The 16622-nt window shown below is 40.2% G+C and overlaps 1 protein-coding gene across 9 annotated transcripts in view; it reads left to right on the top strand.

The window, feature by feature from the left end:
• Positions 1-15496, top strand: part of LOC115516757 — a 189186-nt gene extending 173690 nt beyond the window's left edge. For 8 of the 9 annotated variants that reach the window (XR_003969641.1, XR_003969643.1, XR_003969640.1 and 5 more), the window contains one exon: positions 13433-15496. The gene's annotated coding sequence lies outside the window, so the exon portion shown is untranslated. Of the gene's footprint in view, positions 1-6405; positions 6510-13432 lie in introns of all 9 variants that reach the window. The other variant, XR_003969642.2, reaches the window with a different exon arrangement.
• The last annotated feature ends 1126 nt before the right edge of the window (positions 15497-16622 follow it).

Here is a 16622-nt window from a genome sequence, read left to right as displayed (position 1 = left end):
CCAAAGGCTCTTACCTTGATGGATGGTTGTTTCTTTCTTGATCAATGCATGAATCATCTCTCCTAGGTCAACAAAGAGAGAAAACAGTGGGTGGGCCTGCCCATTGCTGGAGTCAGTTCAAAGCCTGTAGAGAAATTTACATTGTAGGGCAGATAGAAGAAGCTATGTTTATTTGAATCCCTGACACGTTACTGTTTTTCAAGTTTATGTTACCTGAGCTGGATGGAAAAAACACACAACAGTGTTTTTTTCTTTGCTCGTTGGAGTGGATTAGATGAGCTCATGGTAGACAGACCATCCTTAGACTTATGTTTGAGTTTTCTGCAAGGAAAAACAGTTGATTTATGAGTGAACCACATTACCAGGTTTTAACTATGAGATCAAAATAAACTCTTGAAAATATCTTCATTTTGTAGATTACCATTTTTTTTTAAGAAATAAAATAATCTCCAAGGAAACAATGAGATACTGCAATTGGTCAGTCTTGATTCAATCTCCAGGATGAAGGAAGAGACTCTTGTGTGGTATGGCAAAGGGCACAGATGCTATTCTCCTTGCCTTTACAGCTGGAGTATGAAAAGACAGTCTAGGGGATAATTAAGTGTCATTACCAAAAGATACTGCAATTTCAAATATCAGTTTAAGATAGTGTTAAGGATATCTCGATTGGTAAAAATAAAGAAGAATTCTACAGGATAAATCCTTTCTTACTTAAATCCAGCAAACTAAAATATGGGTGACAGAATGGATGAAGATCCCTGTCCATGGAAACTGTTGCCTGTACTTGAATTTTTAAATAGGTTGGGGGAGGTGCTTCAGAATTAGGCGGGCCTGCAGGAATTTAGATCGTTTTGCTTACCATTTTTGTGATGCTGAAAAAAAATGACTTATTTTTCTTGAGTCTTAGTTTTTTGGGGGGGGGGATTTGTAAAGTGGATAAGTAAATCAATTTCAAAAAGCTGTCATGAGAATTAGAGGAAGTAATCTGGAGTACTTAGCACAGTGCCTGGCATGGAATAGACTTAACATTTTTATTAAACAATTAATTGTGTAATTATTTTTCTTCAACACTGGTCCCAATTAGGACATGAACTATGTTGATATGCATTGCTCTTGGTTTTGCAAGAATCTAGCCCTGTGCTTTGGGCATTAAAACTGCTCACTAAGTATTTATGAACTTAATTACTTTAATAATCTTCATTTGCAGGGTGCCTGGGAGTTTAACTGAAGTGTGAGATTGGTCATTGGTGAGAATGTCACTGAGGGAGGCAGCAGGGAAGGCGGGCACGATCCTGTAATGCCCAGGATTAGGATACTGACCCTTTCCATCTGTTAATTCAAAGATTCTCTTCTCCCAAGAAGGGAAGAACTATCAATTGGGAAATGAAAGCATAATCTTTCCTTCAGAGCTGGAAACACCCAACCTGTTCTAAACTTACAGCAAAATTCTGGAGCCTTTACCAGAGGAGAAAGGCTGAGGCAGTGGGGGTCAGTAGGTAGCAAGAGTAAAACAACGCAGACTGGGAAAAATCACATCATTCTGGTTTCTTCCCTAAGTGCCTTAACACTGATTGTCTTGAAGATCCTTTGCAAGACAACAGCAGAATCGAGTCCTTCTGGATCTATCTTCCTTAGACATCAGATGAAGACAGCTGTTTCAGGCACAACTGAAACTGCTCGTATTCCTTCAAGGTTTGGATATCGCCTTCATCTTTCACATTATTCAGAGAAGCGATGACATTAACTTTCCCAGGTGACTTTTAGTCCCTTTCGAGAAGTCTCTCAATCCTTCCATGAATAGCAATGTGTGTGTCTTCTGCAAACAAATGAATTGCTTGAGCGCTCAAGAGTGTCACATTATGCAGACCAATTAGTTCAGAAGGTGGCTCATTATTTTTGAAATTTCTGCCATCGAGTGTCTATAGTTAAACTTACCAGATGAGGGTTTTCAATTAAAAAAAAAAATTTTTTTTTACCAAACTTATTTTTTTTCTTTTCTCTCATTTTTTTCCTTCATTCCCTTTTCCCCCTTTACAATGCACTTGAGGTCTCTGAATCACTTCTGATCTTTAACTTTTTTTGTGTAATGAAAAGCCTGACTTTTCCTTCATATTTATCGAAATGAGTGGTTCTGTATCAGTGCCCCAAAAACCTTCTCTGAACGCTCCCCTAAAAGCAGCTGACCGCTCTTTAATATTAATGGCCAGACAAGATGTATGGACAGACTATAGCAATTAAAAGAATGTTTCCCCAACCATAGCTGGCAGTTTACTTCTAACATGGAATATGGTAAAATCCTGCTATTGGTGGATGTTTTGGAAGTGGAACAGGGAACTCTTGTCTGGTGTTAGCTCTATAGGTCTGTAGAGACTTAATTATCAGTGTAGCTACTTGGAAAGTCACACCTTATATAGATCGTTAGTGAAACTAAACAGTGAATGTAGCCGTGGCAGAATTCACTGAGGCCATATTGTATATCAAAAACCATGCGCTATAAAGCCAGAAAAACCTGGCTTGAATTCCTGGTTGTGTGAGCTGTTATGTGATGTTATGTGTTCTTTCCTAGAAAATAGGACTACTTACATATATCTCAGGCAGTACGTTCAATGACCAAATTGAGAGAATAAATATAAACACAGGTAGGGCCATGTACATCTCCTTGGCCTCTCACTAGCCATCCTTCTAGAAGCAAGATCTGTCTTTGAAACGGATCTTCATCATGGGTTATCTGTACAAGTTTGGGGAAATGACTTACCTTTTGAGTTAGTCTGCGTCTTTTTTTGTGGACATAGGCACTCAGGTACAGAGAGTTAGTTACTTACCTTCTTCAGTTCTTGGGACACTATTGTCATTGGTCCATGTGAGTCTCATTGTATTTATTCACTTTACCCCTCTGTGACTCAGTTCCATTACTCTTGCTTCCCATAGGTGACTATTTTAATGTGTTTTGATGTGTATCCTTTTATTTGTATATGTTCTTGTAGAACATGTATTTTTGCTTTGTTTGTATATAGTCCTAATTTATATAAATTATTTCGTGCAATATACCTTATACCTTATTAGTTTATCTTTTCCACTCAATACTTTGTTTTAAAAGTTCTGTGTCCTGTGTGTAGAAGTCTACATTTTATTGAATTGTATGCCTCCACTATATTGTACCTGTCCATTCCACCCCGCCCCCCCCCCCCCCCCCCCGTTATGGACATAGGAATTGTCTCTAAATCTCGTATTGGACTGACAGAAATTAGGAAATGGGACAGTTCCAAGTGATAGGGATTTACAACCCTCATGCACTATTGGTAGGAAGATAGATGGGTATGCCTACTCTGGAGGGGTGTGTGTGTGTGTGTGTGTATGTGTGTGTGCACATGCATATGTATGTTTATACACACATGCACATGTGCATCAGCAGAGAGATACAGATATAGTTTGTAGGGAGCAGGCATAAAAATATATACATATGTCTGCCCATATAGATGCTACGATCTAGCATATGTTCTGAAGTCTGGGCAGTATTAGTTCATGGAATTCCAGCCTCTGCAATATAGGAATGCAAATCAGGGGAGGCATGAGCAAATGGTGAATGTCAGTTCACCATTCTGCCATAGTCTGGTAAGAATGGCATATTCTTGGAAGACTCAAAGGCTCTGCATGTTCCTTCTGGTGAGATTAAACGGGATTTTCTCATCTTTCTTTGGCCATAGACCCTTTGGCAATTCATGGAATTGCCATATTCATGGAAGACCCAAAGTCTCTGCATGTTGCTTCTGGTGAGGTTAAACAGGATTTTCTCATCTTTCTTTGGTCATAGACCCTTTGGCAACCTAGGAAAGCCTATGAAATCCTTTTCAAGATGTCATTTTGAAATGCATAGAATAAAATTTATGTGATTACAAAGGAAACCAATCATATTGAAGTTAAATTATAAAATATTCAAACATTGTGTTATAATTCTCTATATCTTCTTGTTAATGGATTAAATGAAAAAATCTCGTATAATGTCTGATAAACAGTTGTCATCATTTTGAAGGAGCAATGAATGTAAAGGCTATTTCGGGATAAAGGCAACAACCATAATATAATAAGAAAACGTCTGTAATTACATTGGTGACAAAGTTACAGGAACCACTGATACTATGGTAGCTTTCCATATTCATCATTAAAGACAAGTCTCTGAATTCCAGGTTAAGAACCCTTAGTTTAAGGAAAGAAAATGGGCAGAGCCTTGGTCATCACTGCCACTCTTGACAACATCCATTTGCTGTCAGACCACTGGGCATCTGCTTGGGTCAGAAATACACATTTAACCTTTACAAAAGATTCAGCATTAGAAGATACAGTATCCTTCCTGTAAATCTGCAAGTTTGAAGATGGGGAAACAAGGTCAAGGGTGACTAACCACCAAGATCTGTTTCATCAGTGTGCCATCCCAACGAGGTCATTGTCCCACTTGGCTGTTATTCTACGGACTCTGAGGGCTACCAAACCCTGAAGGGAAGGTGTAGCCAATGAAGGGAAGGTGCAGCCAGTGATTGTCCCTCCTGAGTGTGTGGGCTGAACATTTAGCGAAAAAGCAAGAGCAGAAATGGACATGCTTCAGACTCTCCTCCTTCTGCCCACTCTGTTCACCTACGGCTCCAGACCACTGCATGCCCCCTCCCCTTTTGTGTTTCACAGACATCCTCTAGCTCACAAGAACCTTCAGATTCCCCAAGAGTTTCTGACCGTTCTGTTGTTGGTTCTTTAGATCCACGCTCCCTTCTTGCTTCACCAGTTTCTCTAAGGATTATCTGGAGGGGAAGCAGCCGATAGTTCTTGCTAGTTTGTCTCGACAGGAACATATTTGAAAAATAGAAGCTTAATGTTATCTTAAGAATGAAATGAGGCAATGCAATATACTTAGCACAGCTGCTGGCCCATAGTCGGTCACATCTTAACTACTCGTGAATTTTGAAAACATGCAATATGCCAATGGTGGCCTGACTTGTTAGTGTCCACCATTGGGAATGAGGCATATGGCAGAGGTCTCTCCCTCTGAAGTAGTGGCTTCCAACCTTGGCCACATATGAACATCACCAAATAGCTTGTAACAGTCTATATGCTCAGGCCACACCCCTGTCCATGCACACTGGGACCTCTCAGGGAGGGACTTGAGCATTTGCATTTTTTAAAGTTTCTCAGATGATTCCAATGTGCAGTCAGACTTTGGAATCTCTGAATGAGATTCCTGACTTGGTCATTGAGAAAAATAAAATTTCTAGAAGAAATACTCAATTTCTTTTTAAAAATTTTTTAAAACATTTATTCATTGTTGGGAGACAGAGAGAGACAGAGCAAGAGCAGGGAAGGGGCAGAGAGAGAGAGACACACACAGACTCTGAAGCAGGCTCCAGGCTCTGAGCTGTCAGCACAGAGCCCGAGGCGGGGCTCGAACCCATGAACTGTAAGATCATGACCTGAGCCAAAGTCAGACGCTTGGCTGACTGAGCCACCCAGGCGCCCCAGAAATATTCAATTTCTAAACAAAGTTAGCAAACTTAATGTTTTATGCACACGCACTCACACACATACACGTTGTGTGTGTGATAAAGCAAGTATTTAAAGCACTTGGGGGTGGGATGAATCTGAGGAGGAAGAGGAGAGACTGTGACAATTCTGGACTGCAGATAATCTTTTCAGTGGTAAAAGGACATATTCCTTATGAGTGTAAAATTCCTAAAGTTAGTAAGCTGATCCCTTTGGAAAAGGATTGATTTACTCAAACTTCATAGGAAGAATTCGGTAATCTTCTCCGAGGTGATCACATCATTCATTAATATAAAGTTTGTCTCTGTAGTGTTGGGTCTGCAGGAGATTTGACCTGGAAACTTATGGTTCTGTGTTATATGACTCATCAGTAGTTCTTCTAGCTCTATATAACTTGAAATAAACCAGATTCGGAGCATATTTATCTAGAGTTATTATAAACTCTAGTGTTTTAAAGTTGTCTGCCAATTCAGAGTTATATCTGTGTGTTCTTTCCATGGAGTGAGGTGTGGAAGTGGGGGAGAAAGACTTGGCTTGGGAGGAGAGCGAGCGCAGATGGCCCTGACAGCTGGGGGTGAAGAATTGTGAGCTATGGAAGACATCACAGCTGAAGACAGATTATGAACTTCCCCTAGAAAATGTTGTCTGAGGGAGAGTTAATGGAAGTTTGTGCAGCTCCGTTGAATGCAAAAAAGGGGCAAAGACAAATATTCACGATGCTTCACATCCAGCTTATCAAGGTGACATTTTGAAACCCTTAAAACTACCATAGATGATCCAGTGGAATACTGGAATTCAGCACCTAGTAGTGTGATTCTTACGGTTGTTTTTTTTTTTTTTTTTTCCCAATTTTAACAATGCCTTCCAATTGCCACTCAGTGTAACATCTAGCCAGCAGCTAAAAGAGCAGATTGCGAGCACTGAAATGCTGAAAAGATAAAAATGATCCTTACGGATGCCCTGAAGAAAAAAATCTGAAGAAGGTAAAGCACGTCTGCAGTATCCTTCTCTTCTAACAACATCAATATTAACATTGCAGCAACCTATCTGCCAGAGGCTGAGTCAGTGTTCAAGTTGGAACAGACTCTTTTTTTTCTCTCTCTCCCCTCCCCAATCAAATTTATCTCTCCGTGTCCTGTTCTCTCTGATTCTACACTGCTCAATGACAGTTAATCTGACAAATGACTCCTTACTAATAGATTGAGTGTTAATGCGGTCATTAAAAAGTAATAACAAGCATTTATTGAATGCTTTCTATATGTCAGGAAATGTATTAAAAGCGTGCACATATATTATCTCCAACCAAGTTAACATTTTCATTTTGAAAGGTATCTAATGATTTCACCCAAGAAAATGGCCCAAATGGCCTACCTTTGGCCTCCTAGCAGGGGAGAAAGGGCATATTTATTGGCCAGAAAACATGATAGAGCTTCTCCAATCACATCTGGTGGCCTATCGTCTGTTTCATCTGTGGCAAGATATTTATTAGAAAGCATATAAAATAGGAGTCAGAAGCCTTAGATGAATAGCTTTTATAGACCACGATCTTGAGGCTTTTCTTAAATTCTGACTCTGTTTCCTTACCAACAAAAGCAGCATGATTAATAATATCTTTACGGTTGTTGGTGGTGATTAGAGCTCATTCTCTATTTGTTTGTAATTTTAGATGATCCATACACGTCTTAGTAATGGGAGCATTTCCTACAAATGAGGCCAGGTTTGGAATTTCTATGGACATCTTTTCACCGCAATATTTTGAAAATCTTTAATCCATCAAGAATTTACTAAATACTAAAATATTTGTCATGATTATGGTAGACTACAATTTCGTTGATGAATGGTTGATAACACCTTGTGGGGGGCTCTTCTTAATGAACTGCTATAAGATTTTGTACACCACTTTAGTTCCTTGCTCAGGATGTATATGTTTCTAGGCCATGTGGGTTTCTGATAAGTTTTAGTAAAAGTTTAGATATATGAGCATAATAAATTTCACTTATGCTTAAAACCGTATCAGCCAGTAGCTGCTAAATTATAAATTGAGCAGTGTTACCCAAGCACTTTTAAAAGGTCTGGGTAAAATTATTAATATGTTTTATTATACCAGAACTGATAAATTTATTCTGCTTTGGCAAAAACTAGAGAGCAATACTTTGGGAAATTGGATTCATTTGGGAAATAAATAAAAATGGGATAAGGATTTTTCTCTTTAATTCCAAGATGTTTTGCTCATCTGGTTTGAAAATTTGGCTCATTAATCTGATAGGTCTATGTTAAAGGAAATGAAATCTGTCCTGGATAATTTTCATAGTCACGTATTTAGTAAGAGAAACAGTTGATACCTCCCGCTAGTTTGTTACTAGTGATACTATGAGAGATCTGGATCATTTTTTAGTGTGTACCAATTTCTTTTACAGGCATGGAAGACACTTTATTTTTTAAAAAAATTTTTACTGTTTATTTCTGAGAGAGAGAGAGAGAGAGAGAGAGAGACAGAGCGTGAGTGGGGGAGGGGCAGAGAGAGAGGAGACTCGGAATCCGAAGCAGCCTCCAGGCTCTAGCTGTCAGCACAGAGCCCGTCACGGGGCTCAAACTCACAGATGGAGAGATCATGACCTGAACTGAAGTCAGACACTGAACCGGCTGAGCCACCCAGGTGCCCCAGAAGATACTTTAAATATGGCTGGATCTGTAATTAAACTTTGGTTTCCTTTGGGTTCATGGGTTCATGCTAAGTACACTAGCTGTGAGATGTAGTAAGTATTTTCCCCTATAGAGTTCCCCAAATTTAGGTCATTCTTAAATTATCTTTTCATGCCACTTCTCTTAATAAAAAAACCCTTTCCATGTTTCACATGTTGCATTCTGTGCCAGATTAGGCAACTCGTTCTGCCACCTTTACTAAAAGGTGGGTGAGCATCCCTGAGGTTGTGTTTTACTTGGCCTTTCGTCCACAGTATCCTGTTGATAACCTTCACCAAAATATTCAGAATAATCTGCGGTGCTGACATCACAGTTCCTGTGGTATCTATCATTACCTGACAAAATGCTACCCAAATGTCCAGGTTCTTCTTAAAATTCATTTTTTTTTTAAAAAATTTGAGTCAAATGTGATCTTTCCAAATGCTTGTCTTAATTCATGTCTTTTCTATTTTTTAAAAATGTTTATTTGTTTTTGAGACAGAGAGAGAGCACCAGTGAGGGAGGGCGAGAGGGGGATAGGGACAGAGGATCCAGAGAAGGTTCCGCACTGACAGCCGCCAGCCCGATGTGGGGCTGGAACTCAAGAACCATGAGATCATGACCTGAGTCGAAGTCAGATGCTCCACTGACCAAGCCACCCAGGCATCCCATGTATTTTCTAAATTTTATGATAGTTATTGGGAATATTTGTATACTTAACAAGTTTTAAATTCTGTGAGAATAGAAATAGTGACATACGCTGGCATGGCTCCCAGACTGCACTGTTGCACCCAGAGAGTTCCTGGGGCTGGCGTGGATAGCTTAAATTTTCAAGGGAAACAGCGATAGTTGACGTCTGTAGGTCACTGCACGAACAGCAAGCTTGAGGTAGTTCATAATTTCCAAACCAGATCACACTATATTCTTTCTCCTGAGGTCACACTTCGTGAATCTGGGTTTCTGATGATTGTGGTGCTAAAAAACACACAAAAAATTAATGTGGGGCAAGAAATGAGGGTAGCCGTGTAATCTGATTTGAGAATTTGTGCTGTGTTCAACAGGCATCCACATCCCACTAATAAACAGACATAAAGTTTAAAATACTGTTTCATTCGTTGTTGTTTATTTTATTATTTTTCGAATGGCTGTTAACTTGTTATGATAGAATAGTTAATAACTTGGTAGGACCTAACCACTTAATTCACTTAATGACACTTTCAGATATTACTTTCTTTTCCCTAAGCGAGGGTTGTGGAAAAAACCTAATGAGACACCAAGGATGCTGTGAACCATGAAAGTTTGCGAAACTCTGGCGTATTGCATGTTTGTACATTTTTAGTACTTAGAGTGCCTATATGGTAGATAGTCCATCAATTTTTTTTAATTTGAAGTAGCTTATGCCCTTTTTCCATCTATCCAGACTCTTCCATGTCTGAGAAGATAAAAGACAAAAAGAGATAATTTGACCTAAGAGCAGACACACGGCATAGAAAAGATTTCATTAATAAAAGTGAAGGCAACATTGGTCTGAGCAGAGGCGGTTGGTGTCAGTGAATGAGGGTCACCCAACTGGGCTGCTACAGGTTTGATTTTAAGGGAATCTCGAGGAAGCCTGCCTCCACAAAGTCGTAGTATTGATTACTCCTTATTTATCATCAGATACTAGGCAAATGATACCCACATGATATCCACACAACCTGTGACATGAGATGGGGAGCACATTGACAAATTGTCCCCAAGAAGTTTCTTATATTTAACAGAAATCACTTCCAGAAGAATTTGTGTGTGTACAATGAATTATATATACAGAGGCAGAGAAATTTCTTATTCTGTAAGATGGGAAAATTCCCATGTCTGAGGCATTTGCTAGAAGGGCAGTCCAGAGCAGGGTATCAGGGGGGATTAGACTGAATAGCCAAGATGAGTGAATATTGTCATGGACAGATGGGCAGAAGAAAGTAGACAGGAGCCAGGAAGGGGATGAGAGAACACAAAAATCACACTTCGCAGATTTTATGGTTTTGCCTCAGGCCAGCCCTGCAGCTACCAGAGAGTTTGACTGTCATTTAAAATCTGAATTCCTAGTTTATTTAAAAGAATGTGAACCTTAAAATATTTATCTTTACCTTTGTTTGCTACGGTTTCTATGGGCAGATCGGACAAATGAAAGCTTTCTTGCACCTAACTTCTTGGGGTCACCCAATATTAAAACTTTCTAGAATTTAATATTTTCTGTTACTGTTCAAAATATCTATTGCCCATATGCTATTTTGTTTTAATGAATTGTGAAATTTTAATCAAGAAAAAGAAAGGAAGAGAAAGAGGGAGTTGTAAAATGATTTGAGTAGGAAATGTGATATTTTAACTATTGTTCCATCGGTTAGTTGCAAAGTTGGAGGTGGTGATGTGTGCAATTGATTCTTTTTGAATAATCCAAATAAGACTGTTAGGTAGGTGCTATAGTCAGTTAACAATGGGCTTATTGTTATTAAGAAAAGTTATCTAAAACTTGGAAATAAAGCAAAAGGTAGAATTCCGTGTCCTTTCAATGTTATATTGGGATGTAACACAAGATTTATTTAGTCATTTAGGGAATGCACATTTGTTTGATTTTGCTATTTGCTATTTGGTTTGAGTCTGGACACTAAGAAGTAACATGTTAATTTGAAGATGTCTTCCAGTTAAGCGGAGAATCTCAACGGTTACAGTTATTGCTCCATAGGGCATTCATCAATTTTATATCTATTACCAAACTAATTTCAGTATTCCTTTGACTGACTTACTATATGCATCACCATTCCCAAGATGCTTTGAACCACCTTTGTCATCTTGCCTGCTCTTTCTTTAATTAGTAAGTTGAATAAAACATTAGGCACATAGTTATTTTATGTTTGCATGAGAGTCATGTTTTTAATGCTTTGAGAATTATACTCGGATACCAATTGGATGGATAATCTTTGCAACATTCTCTGACCCACCTCTTTAAATAAATCAGATCTCACGCTATTAGCTGTTTAGAATTCTAGACGGGCTTCAACTGTAATTTGGGTGAGGAAGAAGTACTCATTAGAAAAACTGCCTATGCAATTCAAGTTATTCATGTGTGTTGACCATATGTTTTCTGGCCAGAAACGATGCCTTTTAACTGTAATATATGTTGTATCCCTAAAGCAGACATCACATTATCTTGGCAACTAAATGAAGCATATCAAGGGATGGAAATGGTAGGGAATGAAAGTGATAATTGCTGAGTGCCTACCACACTCCAAACAGTTGTTATTCATGCTCTAGTTTAGCTTTTAAAATAGCTCTCTATGGTGAGATTATTGTCCCACTGTATAGAAGAAAATGAAATTCAAAAAGGGAAATTCACTTGGCTAGACTACATTATATGGGTCAAACCCACGTTTGTCTGACACTAAAGTTATGTTCTTTCTACTGCTGTGGAGCTGAACCTGAGCATTATTTCCACGACACGAGCTAGAAACTATTAGATCTATAAGAACACTCAATAATTCACTGAAATCATCACTTTTTTCTCCTTTGATAGCTATTAAAAATTTTGGTCAAGAATTTATAAAGGGGGATGACCGTGTGGCTCAGTCAGTTGAGTGTCCAACTCTTGATTTCAGATCAGGTTATGATCCCAGGGTTGTGGGATCAAGCCCTGCATCGGGCTCCACACTGAGTGTGGGGCCTGCTTAAGATTCTTTCTCTCTCTCCCTCTGCCCCTCTACCGTGCTCGCAAGCTCTCTCACTCTCTAAAATAAAAATAAATTAAAAAAAATTAAAAGACTTTGTAAGGATATTTTCAGTACTGTGCCACCAATAACTCCTAGAGTCTATAACACTTAAAACTGGAATGAGTGGACAAATGAAGTGAATGAAGGAAAATATTTATAGGATAATTTTGAGACAAGAGCTTCTTTATAACAATATTATTTTATGGCAGCTTTCGGCTTTTTAATATCAAATACTCTCTTCTAGGCATTTAATTTGGGGAGCTTCTCATCAGGTTTATTTTTGGTGGTGTTAGTGCTGGGTTCCATTATGGAATTTGAAGGCATAGACCCCGTTTCCTCCTGCCTCAGAGTATCCATGGATGGACACTTGTTGATTTTGGCCAGGTCAGTAGGACTCTCTTTCCTGAGATTCTGAAACTTTAGTGGATGGCTGTAAATTATGGGGGTAGTATGAAGTCAGTCTCATTGCTGTGGCCAAAGACCCACGTGGACCAAACCATTTTTGCAGAATGACATTTGCTGTGGGTCTGACGTGGCTATTCCTTTGGAAGGCCTTGGATGTGGCTGAGACAGCTAACACTCCCACTGTATCCATTCTCCTCTCACTCATTTTTTTCAAGTGTAAGCTGGGCACATGGCTGAGAAGTACAGACTTCAATTTCCATCCTTACTTGTAGCTACGTGTGACCAGATGACCAAGTTTAAGACACTGGGATGTGAGCAGATGTGACAAGTTTGACCACTGGATCATTTCCTTGCCCTCACTCTCCTTTCTCCATTTCTGCGGGTTTAGATGAGGTCATTGTATCAACGTAGGTCTGATCTTGCAAAAAAGGACAATACCTTCGGGGATGGCAGGGCAACAAAATGGAAGGGACCTGGACCCCTGCTCGATGTTGTGGAGAGGGCTGACCCACCTGTAGGGACTGTGAGGGTGAGATCAAGGCCAGCGAGCATATTCATGGAGAGTGTTTGGGTGCTTCCTTATTAGAGCAGCTTCGTTTCTACCTAATTAATTAATTTTTAATGCTTATTTATTTATTTTTAGAGAGAGAGAGACAGAGAATAGGAAAGGAGCAGAGAGAGAGAGAGGGAGAGGGAAAGAATCTCAAGCAGGCTCCACACTGTTAGCACAGAGACTGACATGGGGCTCGATCTCACAAACTGTGAGATCATGACCTGAGCTGAAATCCAGAGTCAGCTGCTTCAACCACTGAGCCACCCAGGCACCGCATATTAGTATAATTAGAATCTTCCCGTTACGTTTTATGCTCGACTCTTCAGATGCCCTTCATTCTGTATATTCTGGATATCCCTCCAGTGAAGCCTCTTTTGATTAAGACAGCCAAATTTCATTTCTGTTGCTTGTTGCTAAGAACTCTGACCTGTATGTACACTTTCCATTATAAGATAACTTGGAGTAACTTCTAGTTTCTTCTGATGTGTCTGCTACAGTAATCACGGTTCTTTGCTGTTTTCAGTGTACCACGGCCGGACACTAAGTTCTCAGTCGACAGACCTGCATTTACCGAATATGAGTTTAATACCCATATCATCATCATGCTTCGTGACTCTCAAGAAAACTGTTAAAAAGTTGACACAAACCACCATGGATACCCTGGGTTGAACTGCTGGAAAAGATTAGTTGAAAAATATGCTGAGGTCATCAGCTCCGTCGGGACCAGTCCCAAGTCTCTGGTCTCCACCAGTTAACACTGTACCTGATAGAGAGTTGATGTCTAGGGAATGTTGGCTGCATTATTTGTGGAATCTGTCATTGCATTATCAGCAACAGGAGGGAAACCAGTCCCACTGAGTTTCCGATTAGGCAGTTTATTAGAAATTATTTTAAAAACCCACATGTAAATATAGATAAGGACACCAAAGCAAAACATAATGGATTATCTCTCTACCTATATTTTCTGCACCAGAGGGCAGCCGCAGGGGAGAGAAGTGAGGGACAAGAGGGAGGGGTTTCTTGACTGAAAGATTTGCTCCTCTTAATGGTTCCAACCCTTCACAACCACCTCTCCATGATGGGCTGACTTACCACTCCCTTAACTCGCCTCTTAGGACCTCAGAGTGGTAGCCGGTCAGATACTATTAGACCTGGACACTGAACTATCCCTTTGATTCCTCTAAAACCACAGTCTTATAATAATCATTTTGTAAATAACCCTTCCTTGAGTCATCCTAATTTTTGTGTATGTTACCTGTTGGAGCCTTGGTTGATACTCTTTTTATGTGGAATTTGGAATGACAGTATTCAATGAGCTAAGATGTTGACTAGCAAAAAGGCCCAATATACAGCGGCTTAAAAAATGTTGGAATTTATTTATCTTTCATGTTACAATCAGAGGAAAGTAGGCAGTGTAGGACTGGGAAGACGCTGTCTCCCCTGATATATGTCTTCCCCTGGGTAAATGGATCCAGGTGAGTGGCATCGTTTTAGGATCTCCCAGCCGGCAGTAGTGAGGGAAACAACCAAGGGAGCTCATACACTATCCTTTGAAGAATAAGACCTCAGAGTGGAACTCATCACCCCTCACACTTCATGAGCATTACCTTAGGGTCATGGCTGCAGTTAGGTGACCGACAGGCTGGCAAATGCCATCTTTCTTTAGGCAACATGTGCCCTGCTGACATTCTATTACTATGGAAGCAGAAGAAAATTGTTCTGGGAATATGACCAAGGTAAGTCCAGAGGCTCATTTTATTTCAAGGCGAGGTAGTCAGGCACTGACTCTATCCCAGGGTTATAATATTCAATAAGATGCTTCTTCCTTTCAATGAATTAATGACTCAGTTATAGATAGGCACTAAGATAATTTCAACCCCGTATATGGGACGTGAGAAAGGTCTTGTGCAAGTGCTACAGAAGCACGGAGGAAGACAGAGTCCAGGTTTATGGCTCCGTAAAGGCATAAGAGAGCAGTATTTGCGCTGTGCTTGAGACCAGGATCACAAACTGATGCCTTGTTGCCAAGCTAATCACCAGTGAAGGTGCCCGTCCTTCCGTGGAGAGGAATCCATGACAATGTAAAGGTCTGCCAAGCTCCTGCCCTTTGATGGAAACCAAACTAAGTGCATCTTTCTGCGTGATGTTGCTATAGCTTTTGCCACACAGCACAAGAGAAACCCACTCACTTAATCCTGAGATTTACTGATTTACCCTGAGGTCACGGCCTGAGTCCGCGGAAGCTGGAAATGGCCTGACGTAGAAAGAGACTGATCTTGGGGTTTCACATCCCCTTGCAGCAAGAGAACAGCAAAGTATGGGAACAGCGCAGCCTTTCATAAGGGGATCTTGGGCCACACTGCACCAACAACGACATCAAGCTGTTATCATTCTCCCTGAGGCCAGACGTGTGTTCTAATATCAGAACATCTGAGACCCAGAGTGAGGACATGTCTGAAAAAGGAACAGTGGCCTTCATTTATTCAAAGAGATTTATCGAAAATCTGCTACATACCACACAACGTGCAAGAAACTGACGAGTTTCTCCTGATCCCTTTGTCCTCATAATAAATCTTGATTCATATAAGGCAAACTGTCCATATCTCTACTTTGCCTTTAGAACTCCATCATCCTTTCATGTCCCTTTTGATGATGTGAGGAAAAAAAAAGAAGTACTAGAGGTAGATTTTCACACTGAGCTTTGCTGGCCCTGGGACTCCAAGAATTTCCAACGGGACCATGGCAGAGGGGAAGGTGAGACTGAGTGGGTGCAGCTCCTGATTCCCCAGATTACCTCTGCTGGAGGTACCTTGCTTTCACAGGCATTACAGATTAGGATTCCTTATCACCTTCCTTAAACAAATGGAAAATATGGGGCTGGGGCTGGAGACAGAGTTCTTGCAAATCACTGTTCTTTCACAACTACATTTGGACTCTTCTGATTTATGCTTACCCTACAAGGGCCAAGACTCCATAGATTAAATTTCCAGTCTCCTTTGCCAGTGGGCTTCAGGATGGGCTCAGTTAGTGGGGGCTCTGCAGTGGGGAGAGCATGGGAGACAAGGAGAGAAGCCACTCCAGCAGCCGCAATGATGATGGAAGCCACGGAGAGGGTGACAGTATGACAGTAGCAATGGTCTGATTACACAGGCTCCAGGGTTCCCCAGAGACAGTTCATATCCTCCCTTGGAAAGTCCCTTGGTGGGAATTGATCCTAGGCTCTCAGTAATGTGTTTTGCTGTTTTGTATCTCCAGCCCATAAGTATAACCAAGGCCTATATTTAATCCCCTCTTTTGGAAATACACACAGTGGTTTCTGTTTTCCTATTTGGATCCTGACATATTGATACAGAGTGGGTACATATTGGTTGTTTAAACAAATACAAACATAAAAAAGAATTGAAAACAAGTACTATAAAACAATGTTTCTCAATCAGGTTTTCTTTGAATACTTCTGGATTTTAATCTGTTATAAGAAATGGAGGAAGATAAAAGCTAGTGCCTTGAGCATTGGGCATGATAGAAAGCCTATATTTTCGAGGCAGCTGCCCCTCCATTGATGGTTCATAGTTCTTGGGAGGGACCCATGCATTTAACCAAACGTGTCTGCAGGTCTACACTGGGAAGGGAGTGATGATTTTGCCAGTACAACTACTGGTCTAGACATCACTCACATAGCATAAAGATAGTCTCAGAAATGGATTTCTCTGACT

This window comes from Lynx canadensis, chromosome B3 (genome assembly GCF_007474595.2).
Source record: "Lynx canadensis isolate LIC74 chromosome B3, mLynCan4.pri.v2, whole genome shotgun sequence".
In the NCBI taxonomy this organism is placed as follows: domain Eukaryota; kingdom Metazoa; phylum Chordata; class Mammalia; order Carnivora; family Felidae; genus Lynx; species Lynx canadensis.
Note: the sequence above shows the minus strand (reverse complement) of the source record. Positions and strands in the feature narration are given on the sequence as shown.